Source organism: Bos mutus, chromosome 2 (genome assembly GCF_027580195.1).
Source record: "Bos mutus isolate GX-2022 chromosome 2, NWIPB_WYAK_1.1, whole genome shotgun sequence".
In the NCBI taxonomy this organism is placed as follows: domain Eukaryota; kingdom Metazoa; phylum Chordata; class Mammalia; order Artiodactyla; family Bovidae; genus Bos; species Bos mutus.
Window position 1 is genome coordinate 47,005,266 of NC_091618.1, and position 23,305 is coordinate 47,028,570.

At 43.1% G+C, this 23,305-nt stretch overlaps 1 protein-coding gene across 4 annotated transcripts in view; it reads right to left on the reverse strand.

Annotated features, from left to right (window-relative positions):
* SPATS2L (spermatogenesis associated serine rich 2 like) overlaps positions 1–22,705 on the reverse strand; it is a 191,534-nt gene extending 168,829 nt beyond the window's left edge. The window contains exon 1 of one of the 4 annotated variants that reach the window (XM_070388528.1): positions 22,605–22,705. The gene's annotated coding sequence lies outside the window, so the exon portion shown is untranslated. Of the gene's footprint in view, positions 1–21,447; positions 21,473–21,681; positions 21,959–22,274; positions 22,547–22,604 lie in introns of those variants that run through there. The other 3 variants (XM_070388523.1, XM_070388536.1, XM_070388507.1) reach the window with 3 other exon arrangements.
* Positions 22,706–23,305: the final 600 nt, after the last annotated feature.

The window sequence follows — 23,305 nt, forward strand, 5'->3', positions numbered from 1 at the left end:
GGTAGATAAGAATGTGAAAAATAAGGCAGAAACCAGACCACAAGGGAGATGCTTGAGTTGAGGGTTAGGTTTGTTTTCTGAAAGCAACAGTGTTGTGTACAATAAACCAAAGAGATGAAAACTCAGCTGGCACTTGACTTTCTTCTTCAACTACTTGACTTTCTTCACTTTAATAAAGTATACCAACGGTCATTTCAATAGCAATCTTTTCTTTTACATATGTGTGTGTCTGTGCTCATGCATGCCTGCTTCTTTAAGAAACATTTACCTTGACACAAGATGCTACCGACTTTATTTAAAGATCAGTTCATCACACTTAAGATATATTTGCTTTTACAGAAGGTCCTTGGAGGGAAATCATTCAGTGACTATAACACTTCCATTAAAAAGAAGTTGATTTTAAAATGTGCTTTTTCAAACTTTTGACAAAAACAATTCTTTGATTTTCTTTATGTACCACAAAAGGCAAAGATTGTTGTGTGGACTCTGTAATAAATAACATGAGTTGTCAAATGAGATAGTAAACATTTATAGATTTAATTTTTAATAAAGACTTTTAAATATAACCCAAAATGTCCATCAATCTTTGACACGGGAGGAAGTAGCATTTTGGTAAACTCCATCTCCTACCACAACAGAAGTGGCAGAAGATGTTTATGGTCCTTAGAGAGGGTAATGATGGTATTCTTTACAGGATGGTCAAATATTTGCAGCATATAATTTTAGAAGGCACAAAAGGTAGAACATAAAATATATTATTCTGACAAGCATTTAGGGAATGGATACATTGTCTTTGCTATGTATCTACCAAAGTACCCAGTGCATGGGAATCTACAGAGAATTTAGTACCTAAATTGGCTCTGAATAAGGTTCTAAAAATGCTTTAAGCAATGGCAACTGTTGTTAGAGAACATGAATACACTTCAAGGATGACAACTCTGAAGAACAATACTCTCTAAGATATATAAATTATAGCTTTCTTTAGCTTGGAGAAGGAAATGGCAACCCACTCCAGTATTCTTGCCTGGAGAATCCCATGGACACAGGAGCCTGGTGGGCTACAGTCCACGGGGTCGCAAAGAGTCGGACACGACTGAGCGACTTCACTTTCACTAGCTTAGAAAGAAAAATAAAGTTTAGTACTGATTATCCTTGGGGTGAAGAATTATGAGTGATTTTTTTCTTATCATTTTGTCTGCTTTCCAAGCTTCCTATAATGAACATGTGTAACTTTAACAATTTAAAAAAAATATCTTTTTTCATTCTCAAGACACCTGGTGAAAAAAATGAAAAGGCTTTGGAATCAGACTAACTTGGGTTAAAATCCCTGCTTATACCCGTTCTAGCTTGGTGCCCTCAGATAAGTTATTCAGCAGTTGAAACTGAACATGAAATGGAAATAATAATACATGCATTAAAGCATCATTTTAACTATGAGAGATGAGATATTCTAAGTGCTTAGCACAGAGTAGGAGCCCAAGAAATGACAGTCACTATTCTATTCACAGTACAGGCAAGAGAAGCTCAATTTTCTGAAAACAGTAAATACATTTGATGATGTTTATATTGATGCTTCAGGCCATTTGTTTACAGAAACACTGAACTTTTAATAGGTAATTTTCAGAACACTTCTAACAATTAAAAGTTCCAAGAAAGAGTAAGGTAAGAGGCTTTCACCTTACTCTCCCTTCCATCACGATGATTAGATTCCTACAATCTGAGACTCTTGGGTTCATTAGTATTTGCCATTTTGTGGGTATGTTCAGAAATCCTCTGACTGGGACAGAAGATGGGACAGTGTGTTCAGGTGAACCCTTTAGAGCAAAGAGAAAGAAAGCATACCTATCACAATCAAGATCTTATCCATACTGTCATTCCTTATGATGAAATTGAGCTAAATAAATTTGGGATTGCTTAAATGAAAGATGAGCGACAAGACAGAGATTTTCTGTGTTTTTTTTTTTTTATGGTAGACTTGTGGATTATTTTCAGCCTATTTATGTGAAAGTAGTTCAATCAAGTAGGTTTATGATAAACTATATGCACTTAACAAAAGAAGTCAAATGGGCCTTAGGAAGCATCACTATGAATAAAGCTAGTGGAGGTGACAGAATTCCAGTTGAGCTATTTCAGATCCCAAAAGATGCTGCTGCTACAGTGCCGCTTTCAATCTGCCAGCAAATTTGGAAAACTCAGCAGTGGCCACAGGACTGGAAAAGGTCAGGATTCATTCCAATCCCAAAGAAAGGCAATGCCAAAGAATGTTCAAACTACCGTGCAATTGCACTCATCTCACACGCTAACAAAGTAAAGTCATGCTCAAAATTCTCCAAGCCAGGCTTCAACAGTACATGAACTGTGAACTTCCAGATGTTCAAGCTGGATTTAGAAAAGGCAGAGGAACCAGACATCAAATTGCCAACGTATGTTGAATCATCAAAAAAGCAAGAGAGTTCCAGAAAAACATCTACTTCTGCTTTACTGACTACACCAAAGCATTTGACCGTGTGGATTACAACGAACTGTGGAAAATTCTTCAAGAGATGGGAATTCCAGACCACCTTACCTGCCCCCTGAGAAATCTGTATGCAGGTCAAGTAGCAACAGTTAGAACCAGACATGGAACAACAGACTGGTTCCAAATAGGGAAAGGAGTACATCAAGGCTGTATATTATCACCCTGTTTATTTAACTTGTATGCAGAGTACATCATGAGAAACGCTGGGCTGGAAGAAGCACAAGCTGGAATCAAGATTGCTGGGAGAAATATCAATAACCTCAGATTTACAGATGACACCACCCTTATAGCAGAAAGCAAAGAACTAAAGAGCCTCTTGATGAAAGTGAAAGAGGAGAGTGAAAAAGCTGGCTTAAAATTCAACATTCAAAAAACTAAGATCATGGCATCTGATCCCATCACTTCATGGCAAATAGATCGACAAAAAATGGAAACAGTGACAGGCTTTATTTTCTTGGGCTCCAAAATCACTGCAAATGGTGGCTGCAGCCATGAAATTAAAAGATGCTTGCTCCTTGGAAGAAAAGCTATAACCAACTTAGACAGCATATTAAAAGGCAGAGACATTACTTTGCTGACAAAGTTCTGTCTATTCAAAACTATTGTTTTTCCAGTAGTCATGTATGGATGTAACAGTTGTACTATAAAGAAAGCTGAGCGCCAAAGAATTGATGCTTTTGAACTGTGGTGTTGGAGAAGACTCTTGAGAGTCCCTTGGACTGCAAGGAGATCAAACCAGTCAATCCTAAAAGAAATCAGTCCTGAATATTCTTTGGAAGGACTGATGCTGAAGCCGTCCAATACTTTGGCCACCTGATGTGAAGAACTGACCCATTGGAAAAGATCCTGATGCTGGGAAAGATTGAAGACAGGAGGAGTAGAGGACAACAGAGGATAAGATGGTTGAATGGCATCAATGACTCAAAGGACACGAGTTTGAGCAAGTTCCAGTGGGTGGTGATGGACAGGGAAGCCTGGCATGCTGCAGTCCATGGGGTCGAACAGAGTTGGACACGACTGAGAGACTGAACTAAAATGAACAAAATAAGGCTGGTAGGGATATGCTGCCCTTGGATATATGTTGCTGTACCTTCACTACAGCAAGAAATATTGATTTAACTGGCTTTACTATCAAATCAAGTATTTGTTGACACGTGGAAATGAACAATATAGAGGAAAAGCTTGATATAGAGGTCAAGTCCCATTTCAACTCACTCCAAGGGACTGTCCAAAGTCTTCTTTTGCATTGAAATTGTGTTCTAATGATGTTTGCTTCAGTCACAGACAACAGGAATTTTCATTTTAATGGGATTTGTTACATAAATGAATGTTGGTATAGATTTTTATGTAGCACAATTTATTATAGAAAATATAGCTCAAAAAAAAAAATCATTACGCACTTAACTTCTCCCTTTCTCTCAACCCTGCAGACATATTTTGCTTTCTACCTGAGGTGTGAACTGTTCTCTCCTTTTCAATGTTTAATTCCTTTCTGTTCCTCTCAGAGTACCCAGTACAGAGCAGACACTCAAGAAATAGCTGATGAAGAAATGAGATGAATGAAATGCAGTAGCAAAGCAAATAAGGGAAATTTAGAATAGTTTCCTGTATAAAAGGAGAAACGGCTTCCCAGGTGGCGCTAGTGGTAAAGAACCGGCCTGCCAATGCAGGAGACAGAAGACATGCAGGTTAGATCCCTGGGTCAGGAAGATTCCCTGGAGGAGGGCATGGAGAATCCCATGGACAGAGGAGACTGGTGGGGTACAGTCCATAGGTTTGCAGAGTCGGACATGATTGAAGCAACCTAGCAGGCACACGCATAGAAGGAGAAACAAAATTTCAAACCCAGTTCAAGATGAGTACAGCAAGCAGGGTTAGCCATTCCCAGGTAGCATGTCCTTCATGGGGTTTTTTTATAAAACATCTAGCACTTGGCTTACACCACTCCCCTGTCCCCCATCCCTGAGGAAAGCCACAGAGACACTTCAGTTATTATAGACCTGAAACACATTCATAAGACGTGGGCTCAAACTGGTGGCCAATAAACCAATCCTGTCCTTCTAAAGGACTGAGAGAAAGGGTCATCACGACCAGCTGGGAGGCAAGAAAGGGCAGGGAGGTTAGCCCGAAACATCCCAGGGAAAGGGAGTAAGTGCAGCCCCGCAGGTGAGATGGACTCTCTGGCAGCCAGACACAGAAGCAGTTTCTGAGCCCTTGCCAACATTACCAGGGCTGCAGGGGAACCACGGGAGACTTCAGAAAAGTGTGTGTGATGTCCAGTGTCAAAATTCCTAACTTCTTCTCTTTCCTTCTCCCCTTTGGCAAAATGATTGCTTTAATAATCAAAGAGCTGCTTATAATTATTTATAATGCAACCCTGTTGGAATGTTTTCCTATCTGATATCTTTTCTATAAATCTTTTTTATTGAAAGCTAAAATAATGCATCAAACATACAAGTTTTGCTTCTATCTTGAAACAACACAGCAGACTTAAATGCCTGTTTTTATAAAGGTCTATATTGTGTTCAAAGGAACCACCTACTGATGCCAAGGGCCTCCTTCCTTCATCAGAGGGATGTGCCATGGGATTGAGCATTCAAGCTCTGAGAGACGCCATGCTCGTTGGGCACCAGGTGCTTCCTGGGCAAGCATGGAGCCTATCCCTATATTACTGCAAAATGTATAAGCAAAGAGTTAGGAGAGTCAAGTGAGGTTAGCACCAGGAATGGTATATTTTTACAAATATTCCCATTATTCATTTGAAAATATTTCAAATGGTAAACTGGCTTCTCCTTGGGAGGCAGGACCTGTGTCTATTTATTTGTAACTTGGGAGCTAATCATCAGAGCACTTTTGAGTTAACCCATTGGTTGGCTCAATGCATTTAATCCTCCCTATGACCTTTGACTGTGCAGGAATCATTATCTCTGTGTGAGAGCAGAGGGAGCCAAGGCTCAGAGGCAGTAAAGCACTTAACCCAGCGTTACATAGCTACGAGGGCTGGATGAAGCCACATCTAAGATCCAATCTGCAGATCCAGAGTCCACCCTCTGTCCACAGTGGTAACTGCTCACTAGTTGTGCAGAGAGCCCACACTCAACTCGCAGGCCCTTCCCACCTGCTACCCCACCATGGGCAACCTACTCTCCACAGCCTGAGTTGGTGGTCATGCTGTGTCAAGATGCAAAACCTTCTTAGTTCTTGGGCTATGAGGGACACTCTTTCTTCCCTGCAGGAACTAAAATGATCTGAAGGGAAACTGAGACAATTATAAGGCAAGTATGTGTAAGCTCAAGGACTATGAAAATTCAAGAACTCAGAAACCAAAGGTAGCTTTCTTGACTAGACAAGAGTTGGTTATAAACTCAGCAACAAAGTACCTCTTAGATATGAAATATTACTACCGGGGCATTTTTTTTCTCTTTCATTTTTCACTAAGAACTGATACCTACAAAATGACAAGCCAGGATTACCCTATTAAAAGACAACTTCAATTGCTCCTTTGTTCTAAGAAACTGTGTGTTAGGTACTGACTGGCAATACTTTCTACTTTGATCTTCGTATTAATTATGCATTTTTCCTACAAAAATTGACTGCCACACTACACACTGTAAGTCAGATTTGAGAGCTGCCAAGATAAATGTTCCGAATGGCTGACTTTTTAAAGACAACCTGTCAGTTCACCAAATAATTCTTTGGAGGTTTGTCCCAGCATTTTTATGTCTCCCTTATACTTATACCTATAGCAATTGTTTTGGCTCTTTCCTGATATATCATCTTACAATTAAGGCTAAAGATTTTTCCTTTCAACCCTTAATATACAAGTAATGAAACTTATAATCCCTTTTGACAGCATCCATTTACTTTGGCTGTTATTGTTTAATTCCTATACTGATGTGTGTGAAATATTCAGATTGCTAGGGAGGTAAGCAATTCCAGCCTAGCCCATCCAACTAAAACAAAGACGATTTCTGTATTTTTTGACTAAATAAATGTTTTCTTCCTCAAGGTTTGCTTTCATCAAATAATCATACCAATGTTTTATTTCCTTTAGTTAACACTTTATTTTAATGAGGCTTGATTCCAAAACATATAAGAACATACACACATGGGAGGTGCTATATTGAGCAAGCTCAGAGTTCCAGCCAAGTGTCCTATCTTTCATGTGGCACCAAGTGACATTTCATGAAAAACACAATGGTGACTATTCATCCCGCCAGCCTTAAAAAGATAGGCACGAGCTGCCTGCCAGAATGGAAAGGCTTAAGCTTTGAAATCAGACAGCTGGCTTCACACACCATCTCCACCACCACTGTCTCTGTGACCTTGGGCAAGCTGCTTGTCTCCCATCAGAGGGTTTTCATCCAAAAACTGGGGTAACAGACGTACCTCAACAGGGTTATGGAAGAGTTAAATGAGAATTTTGAGATAAAAAAATCCCTAGCATATCACCTGGCACATTAGCAGATACTAAAGAATTGTTCATTTTTTTCTGCTTCTCTGTAAAATGCCATTAGTAATTCATTTTGTTGTCTATGCACAGAAATGAATGTAAAGGATATTAACTGTGGCGCTCTTCATGACAGCAAAGAACTGGAAATGGTCTAAGCATAGAGAAATGATTACATTAAGGTATATTCATGTATTGAAATATATGCAGTCATTCCAAATACTTCTCAAGTAATGTTTTTTGACAAGAGAAATTGCTACTAGAAAATAAAGTGAGGACAAGAGACAAGAAAACCTGTATAATAACAACAGCTCACACTTACTGAGCATTTACTACGAGGCATGTACCATGCTAAGTATTTTATATGTATTATTTTATTAATTCTTATACAATAAACCTAGTAGATGAATACTATTATTATCCCCATTTTATAGAAGTAGAAATGGAAGTTTTGATAGTTTAAGCAATTTACAGTCACTACATAAGTAGTATAGCCAGGTCTAAAATTTCAAATTGATTCCAAGGCATTTTTAAGTCATACTGACTGTTCAGTACAAACTTCTCAGGTCCACCATGAAGCTAGTTTAAGCACACACACACACACACACACACAATGTATGCACATACTCACAACCACACATGAATGCATATCTGAAAGGAAAATATACCAGGTGCTAACAAAGATGATCTCTGGGTGGTGAAATTTTAGCTGACAATTCTTTTACCCACTTCAGTATTTTTTCCAAATTCAATGATATGCAATTATTTTTATAGTCAGAAAAAAAGTTTTTTGCAAAAAAACTTGTTGAAAGTATTTTGTAAAATATAAAGCACTACCAAAGAGCAGTATTTCTAGGAAGCAAGAGTTTATTTCTTTCTATTGCAGATTTGAATTCCTCAGTGCTACTGTTCTTTCACATTATTTTTTTCTTTCTATTGAGTCCAAGGTAAAAAGCATGTAGAAGACTATTTTGTACACAAAGAAAACAAAATACAGTACATAAATATTGTTTGTATATTTGACATTTGATATTAATGTAAAAGTCAAAGAGTTTGTGTAGTGGGTGGCGGCGGGTGGGGAACTTTTTCAAATAATACAGAGTTTTCTACTTAGAGAAAACACATCCGTTAGCGACATGATGCCATCAGTGCATTCTCTGTCATGGTCACAGTTAGTGAAGCTGTCATGGAGCCATTTACATAGATGCCAGCATGCTGTGTGGACATGCCTCAGTGTGATTCATGTCTGTCCCAGGAGGAGTGAGTATAATGATGTGCTGGAGTGACACCCAAGGTCTGATTTCCCATCCCACAACCAATTAGTTTTCAAAGCAATGATTCCATAAAGAGAACTGAGTGATACACAGGAAAGCAATTCCTTTTAACCAAACAAGCTCATATGAGTTGAAATTAGAGGTGAAGTATGAGTTTACTTTACAAAATTATTTTCTAAAAATAAATAAAAAACAGGGTCATTTACATATGCTCTTGAGTAAACTTTTCAAAAGAAGAATGTATGCGATCTACAAGTTACTCCAAATTAATCTCGTTACATTTCATAATACAGGTTCTATGATTGGCAGTAAGTGGATCAATAATGATGGCATCACTGAGGCATCGGATTAAGTCTTTCCTGGCTGTATCCTCTTAGAGAGAGCTTGGGGGCAAGACAGTAAACCCAAGTGCAAGATGATCAAACTCGTTCAAACAAAGAAACAAACAAACAAAACACAGCTAACAATTCATGTATGGATGTCAAGAAGTCTCGTGGAGAAAGTCACAGAACTCTGTCTTTGGACTGTCTTGGTCCACATTTTATCAATGACAAAGGAAACACCTTTTTCAAAAGTATAATCGACAAACAAGTGAAAGATGTACCACTCAGAGATTAAATTTTTAGAAGTTAGAATCCAAAAATGTCTTGATAGAGAGAAAAAATGATTTGCAAAAAAGGAACAATTTTCATCAACCTTCATGAAGATACTTCTAGTGTATTTCCATAAGGAACAGCTAAATATGCCTTGCCTTAACAAATGAGAAATAACTACAGACAATCCAGAAGATTCAGAAGGTGAAATCCTACCAAGGTTTGGAAATGATAAATTAATGTTGTCATGACCACCTCAGTTGATACCACCCACTGCAACTGCAACAGTTCTTACTCCGAGACTAGTAGAACAATAAATGAGTTTATATGTTAATGCCACAAACCAACACTAAATAATATTTTTAATGCTATTATTTTTAACAGCATTAAAGGTACCGGGTTTATACTCTCTTTGTGAGTGTTCATGGATTGAATATGACACTCCATTGATACTATAGTATCGCCAGGGGCGATCAATTGCATCCAAGGACCCAGGAAGCCATTGACAGCCCCTGCATGCACTGAATCCAGCCCATCATTTAGACTTCACAGAATACATACAGGAAAAAGGCCAAAGACCTTCTAGATGAGAACACTAGCAGTCACAGTAGCCAGCATAACATCTTCCACTTTCCCCTTTAAAAATTATAGGACTGCCCCCATTCCTATAATAAACACAGGCCAATTAGAAGTGGCAGTATGTCAGATCCAGCTCTGTTTACGGGTTTCCTCAGTTATGTATTAGCAATCACTACAATACAGGAAAGTTAGCCCACACTGAGAACAACATGCCTCCAATCAAAACCATTCTCTCCTGAGTATACTAAAGCTGTTTCTCTCTTTTTGTTAGCAACAAAGGTGACAATAAAAGAACTTCCCAAACACCCACAGTTAAGGAAAGAATGGCTCCAACAAAGCAAGTGTGAAGCCTGTCCCTGGTATCTAATTTGTATATGAATCTTCCTTTTCTGGGTTATTTTAGTGGCTTCCTTTATCTATAATTTATCAGCAAAGAATAGAAATAAAAGTTTATTTTGATGGCAGTGCACCTGACTATTCAGAGATTCAAAAACTTGCTTTGTTTATTCTTATATTATCCTGGCAAAGGATGTAAACATGTCTTTTTTTTTTTTTCCCATGGCTTCATGCTGCATTCATAATCCCAGATGAATATTTTCACAAATGCAAACCATTAGGCAGGACTTGCCTTAAGCAAAAATGTGAAGGCAACTTCCTTCTGATCCTTTTTCACCCAGGGATGGCTGAATTCTGGGTCTCTAGACCCAGATTTCTTATCTTCTTCCTTATCAGTCTCAGGAAAGGGTCTGTAAAATCTGGTAAGTTACCACTTCTTAGCATTGCATTTTAGGCCCTGCTGCTGGGCACTTTATACCTTGTTTTATTTAGTCATAAAAAAATCGTAACAAAGCAAGTAGGTACTATTAATTTCACTTCATAAACGAGAAAACTGAGGTTCAGAAAGATTAATCTTCAGGAAGATTAAGTAATTGGCTCAAGTTCATTACAGCCAGTCAATTACATGAGTCAAAACTAGGCTTTCCAAGCATCAAATCTGCCCTTTCTCTTCCAAACCATAGTGGTCTTGGGAAAGAAAACAGAGCTTTTATAATGTAGGCTTTTGCATATTAGAGAGCAAGAAAGAGTAAGTATTGATATTTGAAAAGCTCTTTTAAGTAGAATGAATTCTGAAAGCACACCATTATAAAGGCAGCAGCTACCTTTCTAGTCTACATGTAAGACCAACTTTCCCACAGGGAACAAAGAAGCAGATATACCATAATTTAGGAAAACCAGGCTACACTTGCCTTCCCCTTCTCTTCCCAAATTGCATTTATGGTACAAATGGGACCCCAGAGACCAGCAGGGCAGCCAAACTGAGTTTCTGGCCCTTTGCTGGCAGGAGTCAGTTTTGAAGAAGCTTGAAATGGAGCAGCAGGCACTTACTGTAGCGCTTGTAGCTCAGAGGCAAGACTATCGGCTTAAGAAAGCTTGGAGGTAAGTGATGGGACCCAGTTTTGAAGAAGCTTGAAATGGAGCAGCAGGCACTTACTGTAGCGCTTGTAGCTCAGAGGCAAGACTATCGGCTTAAGAAAGCTTGGAGGTAAGTGATGGGACCCTTACCAAAGGCAATTTGGGATTCCTACACAAGAACTCAAAGTGGGGACTTGGGAATGTGAGAGAGAACCTGGGGTGCAAAGTGGAAATTTGGTACCCAAGAATGAGATGGTTCTGGCGTCCCGGGTAAGGGGAGGCAGACTGCACAGTCAGTCCAATGGAGAGTCACTCAGCTTCAGATGGAAAGGAGCTGGAGCCCCTGTTAAGGGCCTGCACTAGTCCCAGATGTTGCCAATGGGAGAGCAGTCACCACACCTGGGTGGTCACCACTTTCTCAGGCCAGTCTCTGTACAGTATGACTTTCAAACTTTTAACACAACCACCTCTCTCCCTACCAGAATCTTATACTAATGCCTGATACATAAAGGCAAGTCAGAACAACTGCCCAGGGCATTCTTATTAGAACCAAGAGGTTCAATAGAACACAGCATGCAAACCACCAGAATACAAGCGCTGAGGCCACTGCCTATCAGCCTCACTGGCACGGGATTCCATGGGATTTTTCCCTTAATAGTCATGGCTTATTCCCTTTACCTTCATGTTTCTCCTGGCTCCAACCTGATAAGTTCTGCTTTCCTATCACTGTTTGGCTTTTCCACTTGAAGACAGAAAGCTCTGCATATCTCTCAGGACATATTATCTTCCGGGTCCTTGTGACAGCTCTATACCTTACTCCAAGCCTTTTAGGCCAAATGATCCACAGATTGCTGCCCCCGGTATCCTAAGGCACGACTGAGAACTTACCAGCTGTTAGGCAGGTCATTTTGTTTGACGCACAGTGGCTTCATCATGGACATATTACTGAGACTCAAGACAGTGGGGGAGCTGGGACTTCTCCCACTGGGGAAGGAGCCACGGCAGGATGGGGGATCTCAGAGATCATGGCTCTTGGTGTTCTGTCTGTACCTTACAAGCAGGAGGCTTCCTGGGAATGGGGCGCCTCTTGCCCTGCCCTTGCTCCTCCTGCCTACCTCAAAGCCTCCCTCTAACGCACAGTCTCTCTGCTTCCCTCTCCCGAGGGTGACTGGGGGGTCGGGGGAGACAGATGTGCCTGACTTGAGATTTCAGCCCTGAATACGTGGTACGAAGGGCTCCCTGCTGCAATTTTCACAATCTGTCTCTGTGAAACTGAATCTTATCTAAAGCACTTAATATCTCAGTTCAGTTCAGTTGCTCAGTCATGTCCGACTCTTTGCAACCCCATGGACTGCAGCACGCCAGACTTCCCTGTCCATCTACACCAACTTAGTATCTCTGGATTTATGAAATGGAGCAACTGCTGCTTCTCTACACCTGTAGGGTTGACTTAATCATTCAGAAAGCTTTTGGGAGTGGTTCAAACAGGATGTATCTCCTGGGAGCAAGGAGATGTCCTCCGTTGATGCTGTCCAACAGCACTACTATGCGAGCCACACAGTCAAAGTGTGAGAGTGTTAGTTGCTCAGTCGTGTCTGACTCTTTGCCACCCCATGGACTGTAGCCCGCCAGGCTTCTCTGTCCACGGGATTCTCCAGGTAAGAATGCTGGAGTGGGTTGCCATTTCCTTCTCCAGGGCATCTTCCTAACCCAGGGATGGAACTTCCTGACCCAGGGATGCCTGCATTGCAGGCAGACTCTTTACCATCTGAGCCACCAGGGAAGCCCAAACACAGGTAGTTTATAATTTCCTAGTAGCCATGTTAAAAAATAAAATAAAAAGAAACGTGAAATTAACTTTAATAATGTTCAACCTACTATATTCGAAATGTTACTGTTTTAACATGGGATCAATATTAAAATTTGTTAATGAGTTATTTTACACTCTTTTTTGCATGCTGAGTTTGAATCCGTGATGTATTTCACACTCATATCTTTGTTTGGACCAAGTGTGTTTCAAGTGCTCAGCAGCCACAGGCAGATAGTGGTCATGGTACAGGACACCACAGCCCTGTAATCTCTTCTCTGTTCCCATACCTCCTCTCATTTCTCTCCTGTAACAACTCATTTCCTTTAGGAGGGATGCTATGGGCAAGGGTAGTCAGTGGGGACCAGGATCATTAGAGAAGACTTTGATACACACCCGAAGGGAGAGCCAGATCACAAAGGAGCTTTTGTGCCAGGCTAGGGAGCTTAGATTTTTATCCTGGAGGAGCAGTGACTCTGCAGAAAGATTTTCAGCAGTGGAGAGTCCGTGATCAAATTTGCCTTTTAGAAAGGCGGCAGTGTGGGGAAGGGATTGGAAGCAGGCCAGGCAGAAGGCAGCGAGACCAGTTACAAGGCTACTGCAGTAACCCTCGAGAGAGTGATGAGGGCCTGAACCAAGGTAGTTGTGGAGGTAATGGCCTGGAGAGGTGAGGGCAGAATTAAGGGTGTGAGAAGATAGTTTTTACATGGCTGAGTCATCAATGAAGAATAGGGGAATAAGAAATAAGAATAGAGGAATAAGAAACAGCTCCTAGATTTTAAAATTGATCAAATGGCTTCATTAATTGAGGCAGAGAACACAGAAGGAGTAGGCTGGCTGTAGAAGCAGAGTTTTGAACTTACTGAGTTTAAGATGCCTGGCACAGGTAACAGGAGAGTTCACAGTCGGAGTTGCAGACTGAGGAATCGACAGCTATAGGTGGTAACAGAATCAAGAAGTAGGTGAGCAGAGAGGGTTGAAGGATGAACCTTCAAGGGTGCTGAGGTCTGGGAGGAAAAGAGGCGCCTGCAGAGAACTCTAATACAGAGCAGTTGGGCAATAGGAAAGAAATCAGGAGAGGCATGACTCAGAAAACAGGTGGGCAAGGTCTCAAGGTGGAGAGATCAGTAACACCAGAGGCAGTGCACAGGTCAAGAATTATAAGAAAATCCTGGGCCATGGGTCTGGCAGTTTGAAGCACAGAGGCGGCTGTTACAAGAGAACAGAGCTGTAGAGGGTGGAGAAGAAAGGGGAGTTGGGGCAGGGTAAGTGATGTGTGAGGACCTGTTCTTCAAGGAGATGCCTTCTCAGACCAGGGAGGGAGATGGTACATGACCAGACTGATAAGGAAGGGACCACGAGGATTTTGCTTGACTTCTCTTGTTATTAAAGAATGAGAAAGATTCATGAATGCTTATGAGACAAAAATGAAGGCTGGTTGAGACCCTGAGGGAAAGAGAGATGATGGAAAGAGACACTTGAGGAAGAAAGAGGGGATGGTGTCCAGACAGATGGGCCTCGGAGTACAGAAAGTAAAAGGAAGAAAAGGAGTGAGGAAGAAGACACATTTACAAGGAAGACACGAAAGCACCGTTGTGAAACTACTTTTCTTTATTCAGAAATCTGTGTGAAATACAATTATAGTGTGTGCGTGTTAGTTGCTCAGTTGTATCTGACTCTTTGCGACCTCACGGACTATAGCTCACCAAGCTCCTCTGTCCATGGAATTCTCCAGGCAAGAATACTGGAGTGGGTTTCCATTCCCTTCTTCAGGGGATCTTCCCAACCTAGGGATCGAACTTGCATCACTTACATCTCCTGAACTGGCAGGTGGGTTCTTTACCACTAGTGCCACCTGGGAATCCCTATTAGGTATGGTATGTAAAATCAGATAAATGCTGAACATAAAAAGAAGGCACTACAGTTTTCTGGAACTCCAGATGTGTCATCTTGGTGAACTACCAAGCTTTCACATCCCTTCAGACCTTGCCTCAACAGGACCTCATGGGAATCCCATCTCTGAGAAGAATCACAGTGTTGTGTATAGCTGGTGGCCTCTCTGAATGGTTGGTGTCTATGCTGAACTGATAGGTAAATATGTCTGACATCATCACCATGCATTACCTTAAAGGGTGATATAAGAAAACAGCCACTCGTCAATTCTGTAGATTTGATCAATCTATGTAACTTGGCAGAGCTACGGCGCCCCTTCCTTAAAAGGATACATAATCCCTACCTTGCAAGATGGCTGTTAGATTTAAATGAGATGATCAGTGAGTGGTAGCCATCATGATGGTGATGGTTGCATTCTCTTTGTTCTGAATTTCTAGGAATTGGGTGCTGCTGTTGATGAATTAGTGCTTGGCAACAATTAGCAGGATTCTTGATCCCCCAAGGAGAATTAAGACTCGATCCTAGCGTGAGGAAGCATCCTTAAAAATCCTAGTGGCCATCTGAGGTTTGCCCCCTTTCCTCATCCAGTACATATTCAGTCTCTGCTTTCAAACTGCCAGGGTTAACACCTGCTCTGTAATGTACTCACCACTCAGCCTTGCTAGGCTTCAGGATGGCCCATCGGTAAATGAGGTGGGAGGGGGCAATAGCAGTGATTTGAGGAAAGATGGAGATAATGCAGTATGTAGACATTGCCTGGTATAGCCCATGCCTGAATACATTTAGTTAGTCTTATCACCTCGTGAAATAGCTCCATCCATTACAGGACCACCTTCCTTATACTGACCCCAAATCTGTCTCCCTGAAACTCATACCCATCTGTCCTAGTTTTATAATCCAAGGGGTCAGAATCAGAACCTGGGAACTACAGAACAGCATGTTTACTCATGCAGCTGTTTACTCATGCTCTGCTAGGATCGCAGTGTCCCACAGGTGCCTGGTTACTTAGGACCACGATTAGGGCTGACCTGTTTACATTACTAAGAAAGTTTCAGCCTTCAGTGGTGTTTCCACGTTGCAAGAATCCTTTTCAGGAATTCTAGGCAAGCTGGATGCTACCCAGAAACACACCAATTATAATCCTTACAAGATTTATTTTGCACTTTATGTCATGGTCAGTTCAGCACTTGGCACCAAAAGTAACAATTGCAGGTATTTGTATATCCTTTTAAGTTTCATTACTACTACCCAGGAGGGTCCTAGTAGCATTTCAGCTTTGGCACAGTGGTAGTAAAATATGTAAAAGGACTGATGTTAGAGTCAAAAAACCCTGGGATGCCTGCCCTGCGCTCCTCCCAACGCTGTGGCCCTTTCCCCACCTCTATATTCCCAATATAGTTACTGAAATCTCACCCGAAGCCTTTCAATAATCAGCTCAAACAACCGTCACTCTTGGAAGGCCCTCACCACTCCCCAAGCAGAAGGAAATTTTCCCTTCTGAGCTCTCTTAGACCTTTGTTTCTGCGATGCATATGTTCTTTCTCCTACTGAACTATAAACTCCTTCCCAGCAGAAACAGGGCCTTGTACAAAGTGAGTCTTATTAAAAGTTGAAAGAACTGAATTTTGTCCTGATACAGCAGAATGGGTGTGGCAATTTTTCCTGCCTCACTTTTCATCCTTAGATGGATTCCCGGATTTTTTTTAATGTTCAAGAAGCTTTTAAATGAAACGATTGGGTAACTCTGCAACTGTTGTTTAGTCACTAAGTTGTGTCCGATTCTTTGTGACCCCATGAACTTGGATTTCCTAGGCAAGAATACTGGAGTGGGTTGCCATTTTCTTCTCCAGGGAATCTTCCCGACCCAGGGATAAATCCACGTCTCCTACTTCACAGGCAGATTCTTTACCATTGAGCCACCCAGGAAGCCCTTAGAGCTGATTAGCCTGAATATTTATAGAAATACATGCATGCATATTAAGTTGCTTCAGTTGTGTCCAATTCTTTGCAACCCTATGGACCATAGCCCGCCAGGCTCCTCTGTTCATGGGATTCTCCAGGCAAGAATACTGGAGTGGGTTGCCGTGCCCTCCTCCAGGGGATCTTTCTGACCCAGGGACTGAAACCACGTCCCTTTTGGCAGGTTCTTTACCACTAGCGCCACATGGGAAGCCCATTTATAGAAATGATAACTCTGTATAAAATACTGGCATAAGGCCTCAGTGCTTTCACCTGTGCTCACTAATGGGACCCATCACTCCACCCTAAAATAACGACAGCCTCCTTAATTCTAACTCACAACTGCCAGCGTCCATCATTATCTCAACTCTGGAAAATGCCGAGGTCTCAGAATCCTCATAGCTGATGAATGAAGAGACTGATCAGAACCACTAAAAAAAAAAAAATAGGAAAAAACTCCTTGACAGACTCTTCTTCAAATGCTGGTCCCTTTCATCCAATGTCAACATTAATTTCTACATTAACAAATATTTATTGAGGTCATGACTAAGTGTCAAGCTGCAAATTAGGCTCTGAAGACACAATGATGAGCAGTACACAGGCAATATCAAAGCCCATCTTTTAAAAAAACAACAAAAAAAATCACCTTTCTAATTTATTGATTCTACAGGTCTACTTATCAAGGGTGTGCTGTGCCCAAGGCTGGTAGACGATTCAAAGACAGCATACAAGGTCCCTCAGTGCCCTCTGAGGACTTGCAGTCTAGTTGGGAAAGCAAGAATTAAGAACACAATGGTATAAGGGAGTATAAGAGAGAGTATATAAGAGTGTTCTAAAGAATGATGCAGGCAAAAGGGTAGAAGAAGAATCCAAGGACAGCAACATGATTAGGGCAAGTGGACTTAACCTGGAGATTGTGCTTAGGTCAGAGGGAAAAGGAAAAGGCATCTAAAACAGACAGCATGAACAAATTAGAAGGGCTGCTGCTGCTGCTGCTAAGTCGCCTCAGTCGTGTCCGACTCTGTGCAACCCCATAGACCGCAGCCCACCAGGCTCCCCCGTCCCTGGGATTCTCCAGGCAAGAACACTGGAGTGGGTTGCCATTTCCTTCTCCAATGCATGAAACTGAAAGTGAAGTTGCTCAGTCGTGTCCGACTCTTTGAGACCCCATGGACAGTAGCCTACCAGGCTCCTCTGTCCATGTCCATGGGATTTTCCAGGCAAGAGTACTGGAGTGGGTTGCCATTGCCTTCTCCAATTAGAAGGGCAGTGAGATTCAATTAGTAGGAATAGGAGCTTCATGTTAGAAAAGTAGGAAATAAAGTTGGTAAGTAAAATTTGAGCAAGAGTCAGGTACATTAACGGAGAAGGCAATGGCAACCCACTCCAGTACTCTTGCCTGGAGAATCCCATGGACAGAGGAGCTTGGTAGGCTACAGTCCATGGGGTCGCTAAGAGTCAGACACGACTGGGGACTTCACTTTCACTTTTCACTTTCATGCACTGGAGAAGGAAATGGCAACCCACTCCAGTATTCTTGCCTGGAGAATCCCAGGGACAGAGGAGTCTGTTGGGCTGCCGTCTATGGGGTCGCACAGAGTCGGACAAGACTGACGCGACTTAGCAGCAGCAGCAGGTACATTAAAACCAGGTTGAGAGGTTGGACCAAATGTGGTGGGTAGAGGGCATAATAAATACTTGAACTAGTGAAAAGAGTACGAACTTTGGAATCAGACAAACCTAAATTCAATTCAGTCTTCTCGTGAGACAATCCTTGGATAAGAATTCTAAAGAGCAGAGTTTTAGGAACATTGATAAGATGAAATGCTTCGCATTGGGAGAACTCAATTACAGAGATACAGGATGTAGCCGACTATAATCATCCTAGAATAGTGATGGCCAAGGGTCTCGGCTATTGGGGGAGGCAGTGAGGAATGTCGGGGCTGGTTCGGAGAAACTCTTACAAAGGAAAAGTTGACAAGATTTGGTGTCCACTTGGGCTTCCCTGGTGGCTCAGTTGGTAAAGAATCTGCCTGCAATGTGGGAGACCTGGGTTGGGAAGAGCCTCTGGAGAAATGAACGGCTACCCATTCCAGTATTCTGGCCTGGAGAATCCCATGGACTCTATAGTTCATGGGGTCAAAAAGAGCTAGACGTGACTTGAGCGACTTTCACTTTCTCTTTACTTAAAGGAATGAATGAGAGAGAAGTCAGGATGGTTCCTAGGTCTGAGTCTGAGTGATGAAGCGAATGCTAACAGTAGAAAGAAAAGGAAAGTCTTTTCATTGTGAAAGGAAAGGGTTTAGCAGAAAAATATAAAAAATTGATCAGGCATGTAGCTTCTGCCCTAACTACAGAACATCAATCATGAAAACTATTAAACAAGTGCATAAATGAGAAGAAAGTTAGAGTCAGGACTACAATGCTGCTGCTGCTAAGTCACATCAGGACTACAATAATTGGTACATATAAGGATAGATGACAACATCCCATTTAAGAATATTTTTATTAGAAAATAAAAACACTAGCTGTTAAACAAAAATAATGGGAATGATATACACAGTAGAAATGCATCTTCACAGGCTATTTTTCTTAGCTATGGTACTTAGGGGATCCTATCCATTATCACAACATTGAATGAATAAACTTCTGTAGAAATTCAACATATGGCCTATTTACATAACAAGCGTCACAACTCCAAATTAGCCATTTTGATGTGTCAAGGAAATAACACCTTCACAGCAGACTACTTCAAAAAAAAAAAAAAGGAAGAAAAAAAAATAAAGGTTTTTGTTTTTGTTCTATAATTATGTGTACTGGTGTTTTTTAACTGTATCATGAAAATCACATTTTAATTGTGTGATTACACACTAAGACAGAACAGTGATGGAATGAATTGATTGGCTGAATTATGCACAATCATTCAGAGATCAATAAACAGACTCCATCACTTAAATCTGCCCATGTTATGCAGCTGCCGTCATGTCCTGTGTCATGCTTGTGAAAGCAACTGTTCTGGGTACAAACACTGTAACAGCCATCTGATTCAATTATCACCTTTAAATAACAGTGAAGGGTCTACAGAAGATGACTAGTGAAGAAACACAAGGGAGCAGTGAGCAGGCTGTATCCATGTCACACAAAACCCACTCCATCTATCATCACATGGGGAGACACATGGTTGCCGTTTAGATCATACCATGAGCAATCTCAACTTCTTCCACTTATCCATCAAACAGTAACCCAAAGTTTTTGTCCTGCCTCATAAGATGCTGATTAAAGCTGTGTAAAGATAACACAGGTAACAGGATGAAGATCACCTAAGTGCCTTCAACACAAAAGCCATAAATGAATATTCATTGATAACAGCACAATTCTATCATCAGAGACAGAGAAACCCATAAAACTTAGAACCAAAAATGAAGTATTTCTAAAGCTTGACTTCTGATGGAAAGTATTTCCATCTGCATGGCAAAGTAGGTCTTTGAGATGCTTCCTACTGGCAGAGTATCAAAGACTGCAATGGTGTGGCCTAAGCATTTTCTTTTCCTGATCGTTACAGAGATTGGCTGAGCAGCCTCACAAGCCCACAGAAATCTATCCCCACAAAGGCCACTTGAAAATCAGGCAAGCACAGCAACAGTCAGTTGGAGACTTTCATTAGGGGGCTCCCTAAAACAAAATGAATACAAAAGGAGTCTTGAACATTTTGCCTTAGTAAGTAATTTAAATTGATTCCTAGAAAATTATTTAATATTTTCACAGGCAAGGATTAAAGAAAGAAAATTGCCAATTAATATACTCCTTTCCCTGATGTTGAGTTTCGTTTTTTTTTTTTTTTCTAACCATCCTCTTAGATAGTCTCTGCATTCAAGTGATTGTATTTTTATGCAAATTATCCTTTGGAGCTAGTCGTGTAAGTGTGTGTTTGTGTGTGTGTGCGCGCGTGCACGTATGTGTTTAAAGCCACACACAAATAAAGAATTAGACATATTTTTTGTTCTGCTGCTCCATAAAATAGGTTTTAACAAAGCTTGAGTTTAATCCAAAACTCTAATTAGAGACTGCAGCAGCATTTGCCTTGTCCAAATAGAAAATCATTCCCAAAGTTGATTTTCCCCTAGTTGATCTCCCCTAGAGATCCAACAAATATTTTCATACACAGGTATTTTTTTAAAATACTACAATTACTTGATAAAAAACCTGCCCCATCTATACAACACATTGCATTTTAGTTGATATAATTTTATAAAGGCCAATCAAATACTTTATACAACAAAGCGACTGGAGACTTCATTTCAGAGTATCTTTCAAAGTAAATGAATTTGTTACTTGGATAATATTTTTTCTTTTTTCAGAATGAAGCAATTCTGACTTCCTGTCTCTTCTCTCTGCCATATTACACATCTGCTTAATCTCTAGAAAACAAAATCAATCAGATACGGCAATGAATCGTTCCTTTAGGACAAACTAAACCAGTCATAAAGGTCACACGACCTTACTCTTTCAAATACTGGCATAAAGCTCTTCTTCTGCATAGGTTCTAAAATTTGAGTCATTTTTTTCCTGATGTGCGAGAGGACTGGTAAAAGTTTTTAATATAACATTTTCTTAAAAAATCAAATAAGCAAGTAAAAAATACTGCACATAACATTTCATGAAAGAGGCTGTGTTTGAAGTTCAAGGTTTTTCCCTAGTTCTCAAGCTACAGATTTTGTAGCTCACTCAAAGGAAAATGCTGCACAGAAAGAATCTTTAAAATGTCAGGGCTCCAAAATCTTGGCATTTGCTAAAACCCGGACTACTGGGAATCAAAAGCTCAGGAAGTTCACAAACACACACACCAACCCCCTAAGAGGTGGAAACCTCAAGCTGACATGATAGGAGGTTTCAGTCGCATCCCCTGTCCAGGTAAAAGTCTCAACCCTTCATCTCCCACGTTTGCAGTAAGTATTAATCACCAAACAGAGTGCGAGCGAGCGGGACCGATCTTCCGAGGCACGGAAAAGTCGGGAGTGGGCATAGAGCGGGAAGACCCTCTCGCATCTCCGGAACCACGGCTGTCTCGAGCTCTGGCCAACGTCGGCCGACTCCGGGTCAGCCCGCCCAGTCGCGGCGACGCGAACGCTTACTCCCGCGGCCAAGTCTCCAGGCATCGCCTCCCGTCACCCTGAGGACCACCACGGCGAGTTTACCCGCTCCGGGAGCCGCCGCATCCGGCTCCCACCGAGCACCGAGGGGCGCGAGTTTCCTTGGACCGGCTGCCCCCAGGCCGGACAGCGATCGAGGGCGTGATGCTGCCGGCAGAGGCGGCTCGGAGCAGGAGCGCGGCGGCAAGAGGGGATCGGTCTCCGTCCGCCCGGCGGGTGGAAGGGGGCGCTCGCGTAAGGGAGGGTAGGCGAGAGACCGCGGCCGATTCAGATCCGGGGCGGGCGGGTCCACGTCGGAGCGCCGCCACCACACGCTCGCCCTGGGCGCGCGAATGTGCACCGCACCCTGCGCCTCCTCCCGCCCGCCGGCTCGCTCGCCAGTGCCGGCCCGAGAAAGGCAGGACGGCGACCTCCGCGTCCGGTCCGCTTGGCCAGCCCGCGTCGGCGCCGAGCGGGGGCCACACCCAGCGCCCCGGGAGGCGGCGGGGGCTGGGCGACTCAGGCTGCGGATCGCGCGGCCCGGGCTCAGCTACCGTCCCGGCTGCGCAGGCCCCGCCGCGTCCCGGCCCGAGCCCGGCGGGCGGGCGGGCGGGGAATGGGTCCCGGGAGGCGGCGGCGGCCGGAGATCCTGGGCTTACCTCTGTGCCGAGCGCCGGCCTCTCCGTCCCGGACCGGGGACGGGGATTGGGGGCACGGTTGCCGGCGAGGGGAGGCGCGGCTGCGGTGGCGGCCCCTGCGGCGCGGAGGGCGGGCGGAGCAGGAGCCGCTGCCTGGGCCGCGCGCCGTCCGGAGCTAGCCCCGCGCTGCCGGCGCTCGCGGCGGAGGGCGCAGCCGGCTCGGCCCCCGGGCTAGATTCCTTCACTGACACAACTCCGGGTCGGCCCGCTCCACGCAGGGACACTCCCGCCCCTCGCAGGCTGCTCCCGCCCGCCGGCCAGCCGGCCAGCCCGCCCCTCGGTGTCACTCACCCAGGCGCACACACCCAGAGCCGGCGCCCCTCGCTCCCGCTCGCACACACAGCGCTGCTCACGCCTCTCTCGGGTTTTGTATCCGCTCACACGCACGTTCTGACACAGATCCCTTCCCTCCACACGCCCTCCCTAGCTCCTTTCCCACCCCACTTTCTAGAAGAATCCCCATACAGCTTCCGCACTTTGCTTGCTTGCCCCACACCACCCTCCTCGCCTTCCCCCGAACCTCTCCCTCACTTAAGCTGCCTCTGTGCGATTCAGAGATGTTGCCACCACCGGCACGTGTTGCAGGAGAGGCACCCTCCCCTGCCCAGGAGAAGGAACTTTGCTCCCCCAGCACTGTCTATAAACGCAAGAGATTTCTCTTTTTTAGAAAGCACTAAGGCTTTCTAGTGCTGAGCCAACATGTAAACAAAGGTAGCCGATTTCCGAAATCACCAGGAGAACCAGCCGCGGAAAAAGTAGTGGGGGGGCGGGGGTTGGGTTGGGTCTGACCTTAGAAACGCTGCTCACCCGAAGTGTCCCGGCCCCTCCCTTTCGCTGCCTTTCACGCTGAGTACTGGTTGCTTTAAACGTGTGTGATAACCAAGTTCCCGATAGATGCCGTGGGCACCAGCCCATGGATTTCTGCCTGAAAGTACAGTAGTCGGAGAGTAAAGGCAGTTTCTCCATCATTATTCATGATGGAAGCACTTTAG